The sequence below is a fragment of the Procambarus clarkii genome, chromosome 42 (genome assembly GCF_040958095.1).
Source record: "Procambarus clarkii isolate CNS0578487 chromosome 42, FALCON_Pclarkii_2.0, whole genome shotgun sequence".
NCBI classification, from domain to species: domain Eukaryota; kingdom Metazoa; phylum Arthropoda; class Malacostraca; order Decapoda; family Cambaridae; genus Procambarus; species Procambarus clarkii.
The window spans coordinates 35,267,173-35,275,033 of NC_091191.1; the positions used below are offsets into that span (position 1 = coordinate 35,267,173).

General features: G+C 40.6%; 1 long non-coding RNA gene across 1 annotated transcript; it reads left to right on the plus strand.

Moving 5' to 3' along the window:
* Positions 1-5,820: 5,820 nt before the first annotated feature.
* On the plus strand, positions 5,821-7,323 carry LOC123768523 (uncharacterized). The gene is made up of 2 exons (XR_011231277.1): positions 5,821-5,982; positions 6,399-7,323. It is a non-coding gene; the product is annotated as an uncharacterized lncRNA (long non-coding RNA).
* Positions 7,324-7,861: the final 538 nt, after the last annotated feature.

A 7,861-nucleotide genomic window follows, 5' to 3' on the forward strand; every position in this document is an offset into this window, starting at 1 on the left:
AAAGAGAGAGAGAGAGAGATTCTATTTTTGTCCATATTCGAGCGGAATGTTGAGCAACCTTCGTGCAGGACCCGGTTCAGTTCCCCAACGTCCGAGCTATTGCACATAGCAAATTTCTCTAAATGAGGCAGTATCTCGCCCCCACCCCCCGGAGCAATGATTTTAGGGCAGTAAATAAGCAATTGCAATCCATCCAGCCGGCGACTTATCAGTGACTGGAAAGAATGTGTGTTCTTAGGACCATTATGGCCTCTTCGCGCATTTTCATTCCCTCACACATTTGAGTATTTGTTTCCCACATCAAGAATTTTGTCAAAAAACGTTCAAGGAAATACGAGCTTATTTATTCCAACTTATAGATAAAAAAACAAAAAAAAATAAACTGGCGACCCCTGGCAGCAAGTTCAGGAGGTCTCGGCCTATATCTGGCTGGGGGTGGGTGTGGGGTTCTCAGTGAGAGATCATACGACCAAGCTGTGATGGAGACTATAAATGGTATGCATAAACCCTAATACTTTACAGGACTTGTCATGGTTTGTGCCTCATTGATAATTCGTTCCAAGTAGTTAAAAGTTAAATCTAAAAGAAATCCAATAAAGTTCAACGATTTTTTTCTCTCTCTCTATGGGCGTATGCAATTAATTTTTTCTGTTATATCTTTTATCAGAGCTCGGCCATCAGGCTGTAGATGTTGAGGAAAAGAGGAAGATGCAATGCAGGGAATCGCCCCTGGTATTTATTTCACGAGGTCATTGCGTCGTGGAGTATGAGGAATTGCCCAAGTTCATCGCACGCGTCAAGGCTTTGGCGGCAATTGAAAAGCAGTATGAAGGCGCAGATTTAGAAGACTCACATGTTCAAAGACAGAAAACAAAAAAAATTAACGCCGTTGAGACCGTATATGGCGGTTTTTGTGACGAAACAGAAATAAGACTACCTGTCGAAATAGGAATAGGCTTGATTAATGTGGCGTATAATGGAATACCCAACTTTATCGAGTGGGTGCAAGCCCAAGGTGAAATAGAAAAACAGTTTGCGGGGATTGATTTTAAACAGCGTGAAAACTGGTTTATTTATCATGACAAAGTTCGAGCGCAGAATGCATTTAGAGAAATTTTCTTTGGGGATTATGGGGATTATTGTTCCACCTCCGAAGCTGAGGAAATTGTGCCAGAGGATGAGGTTTATTGGAGGGAAAATTTGCATCCCGTCATTAAGGCAGATCTAGATAAAGCTCCACCCACAAGATAACTCTTAGGAACTAATGATGCAAAGGGGACATACTACAGGAACAATGTGCAGGTGGCCTGATGGGGGGGGGGGGGTTATCCCCAAATCCCGAGACTTTGTCCCCCAACCCAGACTCTGTTCAATCAGAACATTATTTTGTTTGTATATATATATATATATATATATATATATATATATATATATAATATGTGTGTGTGTTTTTTACCTAAATAAAAAAAATCATGTATCATTATTATTATTATTATTGCACACTCCCCTTGAAGATGAAATATGTTAAAAAAAAAAAAAATGTCAGGTAGTATTTGCTAGAGTACTTGTCATGGGGGTGAATAAGTGATGAGGTCTCTCTCTTATTTTTAAAAACTACTTTAACAGATAAACAAAAAACTTGACATTTATACAATTTTTTATTTTATTATGAGTACATATACAAAAAAAAACAAGCACTTTTTTATTATTCGTCGTTAGTGTAATAAGATCTAAGGTTCCTCCTTTTACTCGATGGTCTTTTCACTACTTGTGGCGGTACTTGACCTTTCCCTGCTCCATCTTGTTTAGGACGCACCAGCACAAATTCTTTTTTGCATTTTTTCATTACATGGGCCAAATGAGCCAGTGTAGGGTAGTAAGATGCCAGCCATTCTTCTTCTTCTTCACCCGCTCTAGACCAACCCACCCCAGAATTGCAGCCTATACCAAATGGCATAACTATCCGTTTGATAGAATTATTACTCTTGGCTTCGCTCATTATGCGACTCACGGCCTTTTTAAAACACCATCGTCTGTTGATAGTTGTATCTCTCCGCAATCCCGCTACTAAATCAATATCTTTACTGTGCTTAATATGAAATTGGTTAATGTCATTATTTTCAATAGACGCACCTACACTATATTGACATATGAGGGCTAAGAGATAAGGCTGCACATTAGGTTCTGGTGGCGGGGAGAGGATTATATTTCCTGGAGTGTCACGATCCGTAACTACAGCACAAAGCGTTTCAGGACATATTTTCTTTTCAACCACCCCATAAGGATATTTTTCCCACAGCTGTTGGGAGTAACCATTAGAAAACTGGTGTAGGGCAGGAAGATCATAGACAATACAGTCCCCGGGTTTAAATATATCATCGTTGGGGAAATCCACTTCAATAATAGAATCTTTGAGTCTCCGTAATTTGGCTCGCATGTAGTTGGAACACATCTCGAAGCGATTAAAAAGGTTTTTTAACATAACCTTCGTCTTATATACACCTTGTCACATAGAGTTGTTAGAGGCTTTTATAATATGTAATTCATAGTTTTTCTTTTTGTACAGAGAAATTAGGAAACAATAAATAAATAAATGTGTGTGTGTGTGTGTGTGTGTAGAGAAATTAGGAAAAGTAAATAAAAATACAGGTTAACATTTCTTTTTTTGTGGTTTAATTTGTATGAAATATTACAATATAGATTCTACAGCTTTTCTAATCTCATCTTCATTATATTCCATTTCCATTTTCTCTTTGTCTTCATTGTCGTCGTCTTCCACAATAGTGAGCACTTCATCTCCTACAGTAACAGACATAGAGCCGGTAGATGGATCATCTTCCACAGCAACGCTCGTGGTATCTTCCACGACAGCTGACCCGTCTTCTCTCACGTCAGCGGCAGGTCCGACAGTAGAAACAGAGTCTTTATCATTCGTAGAAACAGGTGGAATGGCCATACGTGGAATCTTGTGTCTAAAGATGCCATGGGTTGGAGAGCGAGTTGGCGTGTCATTATTTACAGGACATATCATTAAAATGTCTATACCACGTTCTTGCAGTTTCTGAGCTAATTTGCACATCACAGGGAAATATTTAGTCTCCCATATGTTGCGTTCGCCACTTGTGAGATACTGCCCGCAAGCCTTGCCCAACCCATATGGGAAAATAATCCTTCCTACTTGTCCTCTTCGGCTTCTCTGAAGAATATGTTCAATGGCTTTTCGCAGAGCTTTGTCAAACCAACGCCATCTTTGGTATTTTTCAGGCCGTCATAAAAATGCTCATCCAAACTCCATGCTTCGTACCTGGGCTTTTTGTAAGAAGATGGCGTCGCTGGACCGTTGGTAAACTGGGTGATTAATCCAATAAGGTGCGGTAAAACAGCATAACTTTCATAGGGGTCGTCATCCATCCTATTGCAGAATTCGGGTGCTTCGCCAACAAATATGAGGCCGGGGATATCTCTATCAGTTCTAACTGTGCGATTTTTGTACGGCAGGTTTTTCCGATGCAATCGAGCATAGGGGTATCGTTCCCATAAAGTGTGCACCATTTCGCTCAACTGCACGCTTGTTGCATCCAAATCATAGAGCAGACAATCACGATTGTTATAGATGGGCAAAGAGGCAAAGTCGCCAATCAGGGAGGGGAGCTCCATAGTGCTGGCTTGTGAGGTAATGACTCGGAAGGGGGTCTATATACACTTTTCACGCCGGCGCGGGGGACAACTGCGCATCGTAGAGTTGCCAGGGACATTTTTTTTTTCCTTGGAGCTCTGGTCATTACGCACCAATATAACATTAACATCGTAATGTTTTAAGTTTTCATACAGATCTTCGATAATTGGAAGATATGTTTCCTCCCAAACTTCATCTCTTTGAACACCGGTGCGACCAATACCCACAGGTAATACAACTCGTGCGATTTCCGGAGAAGACTTGATGAATCTCGTTATGGCTTCTATAGCCTTTTTGAAATAGATGAGGCGATTTTGCGTTGTATCTTCTTTTAATCCGGTGAGCATATCACGATCTTTGGATTTTTCTATATGCGACTTGGCGATCTCATTGTTCTCTACAGGCGCCCCTATACCATATTGCACTGCAGCAGCAATAATGCAGGGGAGATTTTCAGCTCGACGATTGGAGACATGAATTGAACCGGGAATTGGGCGATCATGGGGAACACATCTCTTGAGATTATACAAAGGCCTGCATTCACCATAGGCGCTTGCGTGTTTGTATTTCACTGATATGTCCTTCGCCATCCCGTACGGGACGCAAGATATGCAGTTTACAGGATACACAATGCAAGTTTCATTATTGCAAAATTCTTCATCGGTTAAATATCCGGTGTGCGTTTCCAGCCACGTCTCCATTTTTCTTTTTTTTTTTTTACTTTCCCTTATGTTTTGGATAAAGCCTAGTCAACCGCCCTGTGTCGACCCTGCGAATATTCGTCGTGGGGGCTTTGCGCCCTTATATCTCCATCCCTGCTAGTGCGTGTAAAAGTTACCACGTACTGAGCAAATATTTATATTATTATTATAAGGGCCGCGACCAACAAGAAGCCCATAGGAACATTTTTTTTTCACTGACTTAATTAGCATAAAAAAAAAACACCTCAAATAGCGCAATATGTATCTCATAATATCTTGCCATAAAATATCAATATACGTCAGCTTAATACCCAAACACTGGCAACCTTTTTTTTCAGAAGCAGAAAAGCTCAAACACAGTGCGACATGTTACAATTTTTTTTTTTAATGTTCCCCCCCCCCCCCCCCCCCATGAAAAAACCGTAGTCAGACCATATTCCCTAAATGAAATATATATAAAGTCATGGAGGCCACATCATTATTGGAAGGTTTGTGATAACTTATTGACATTAGGGATGCCTTATGTAGTTAATGACATTTCTCGATAATTATCACAAAAAATAAGTACTTGGTCACCTTTCCTAGACTACCAACTGCCATCTTTTTTTTTTTTTAATTCACTGCATTATGCAACATGATTTAGCACATTTGCGAGTCATTTTTTCCTTTCCCTGTTTCCTCATAATTATGCCATAAAAAAAGAGTAGCGGTGGCTAGAATTGCCAAACCAAAAAAAAAAAAGAAACTAGCACATATGTAGCGATCTTTGACACTTATTTCGGGGAGGGAAAGGACGGGCAATATATAGCCTAGGATCTTGCCTCCATTCGCCAGTGTCGCACCAGTACACAATGGAACCTTCCCGTACTAAAACGTTTTACTCCAGGGACAGTCTTAAATGTGCCCAAATGCGTTTAGTCACCTTTATAAATTGGCCTGTAAACCCCCAAGACCTGGTGAATGAGGGATTTTATTATCTGAGAGTTGCGGATCATTGTTCCTGCGCCTTTTGTTGTAAAGTTGTGCATGCTTGGATTGAGGGCGATACGCCCCGTAGTAGGCATGCGAAAGTGTCGCCAAATTGTTCCTTCATAAGAGGCGAAAAGGACAATAACGTTCCTTTGGAAATCACCAAACTGGCATTCGAATATGGGCTGGATTTCTTTTCACCCCTATTCGAACCAAAGAATATAGCAACATCTGATCGTGAGTATATTGTATAAATATAATTTACTAGTTTATCTGTGAATAATTAGTATTGGCGATGTGGAGGGAGGACAAAAAAAAAATAAGTATAAACGCAGTAAGTCTTTTCAAATAATTTTTCTTTATTTTTTTTTGTTTTTGAAAGAATTGACTTAGAACCTGTGTCTTATGCATATATGTGATGGAGCATCTTTGTTTTTTTAGAGACCCCACCCCGCGAGGAAGAAACTAAAATGACTGGAGATGATTTGCAGGTTCTGGGGGTAATTCCATACGCTAAACCTAGATATCCAGGCTTGGCAACATACAAACAGCGTTTGGAAACATTCGACCTCAGCTGGACTGGTTGTGTCAAGCAAACATCTCACGAATTGGCAGAATCAGGATTTTTCTTCTGTGGTAAACAAATATTGTTGGAGTTTTTGTTATTTTTAGTGTGTGCGTGTGTATCCTCCTGGCCGGGGAGGATTTACTGGGCGCAAATCCTTAACTGTAGCCTCTGTTTAACTCAACAGTAAAATGGGTACTTGGTTGTAAAAAACGATTCTTCGAGGTGGGGATTGTATTCTAGGGACCTGCCCGAAATCCTAGGCCGTACAAGAATGTAACAACTCTTGTATATATCTGAAAAAAAAGTGTGTTTACTCCCCCAATTGTGCTTGCGGGGGTGGAGCTCTGGCTCTTTGGTCCCGGGAAGTGTGTGTGTGTGTGTGTGTGTGTGCGCGCGCGTGTGTGTGTTTTTGTATTACAACATTGCCGGATGTGAGCTATAATAATAATAATGAATGGGAATATTTTTTTTCTTAAATTTACAGGCCTAAGTGACCACATGCGCTGCTTTTTCTGTGGGAATGGTTTTCGTAATTGGGAACCCGCTGACGACCCTTGGACACTGCACGCGCAATGGTATCCTGAGTGCACCTTTGTCAACATTAAAAAGGATGCACAGTTCATTAAGAATGCTAGAGAATCTTCGCAGCGTCGAACTATAAAACCCATAGATGAACATCTTTTAACTGGTCTGATGGAAGGTTTGGGTTTTTTCCCAGCATTAATTGAACATTTTGGATTTCCTGATGTCTGTGTGAGACCTGCCTTAAGGCTATATCTCAAAAGCACCAAAGATTTATTACCGTTTGTTACAGAGGCCAGATGTATAGAATTAATGTTGTGGTATATGCAAGAGAGCACTAAAGCCGAAATGGGTTTAAGGGGAATTCATCATGAGGATGTGGAAGGTAGGGTAGAGCCTGCGAATCTGGAATGGCAATCCGCGCCCTCTGACATGGAAACAGTCGCCACAGCTAATGAAATGGATGTCGACGTTGTTGGATCAATGAGCGGGTTCATGAGCACTAATCTTGGTTTGCGGGCTTTGCCTTCTCCTGTTGAAACAGAGGCGGAAGAGACGACTATAGTCGCTAATGAAATGGATGTTGAAACTGGCGAAGAGGCCACAGACTTTGATGCGACATCCCATGTTGAAACTGTGATGAACACATCTACGCCAACGTCTTGGGCTGCTGATATTTTGTGTAAGGTGTGCTTTAACAATGCGTTGAGTGTCGTACTGCTGCCCTGCAGACATATGGTAACATGCAGTAATTGTCTTGTATCTATGAGAAACTGCCCCATTTGCAGACGCACCATTTCGCATGTCCTTCGACCGATTATTTCCTAAGAAGACAAAAAAGGCATAGAGACTAATTTATTTATGTAAATAAAAATTGTACAAATGTCGAGTTGTTTTTTTATATTCATAAATTAGTATAAATAAGCTCACATTTTCATGAACAGTATTTTTTTTTTGGGGGGGGGGGGATTAGATTGCAATTGCTTATTTACTGCCCTAAAATCATTGATCCGGGGGGTGGGGGCGAGATACTGCCTCATTTAGAGAAATTTGCTATGTGCAATAGCTCGGACGTTGGGGAACTGAACCGGGTCCTGCACGAAGGTTGCTCAACATTCCGCTCGAATATGGACAAAAATAGAATCTCTCTCTCTCTCTCTCTTTCTGAGGTAAAGAACCTTTTGAGAACTAGCACTCAAAGGTTATAAAAAAGATTAACAACTTTATAATTAGAGAGGCTGCTAAGATAATGAATCATTTAGTGAAATTTGTAATGTCCAATATCTCGGACGTTGGGGAACTGAACCAGGACCCGCACGAAGGTTGTTCAACATTCCGCTCGAATATGGACAAAAATAGAATCTCTCTCTCTCTCTTTCTTTCTGAGGTAAAGAACCTTTTTGAGACCTAGCACTCAAAGGTTAA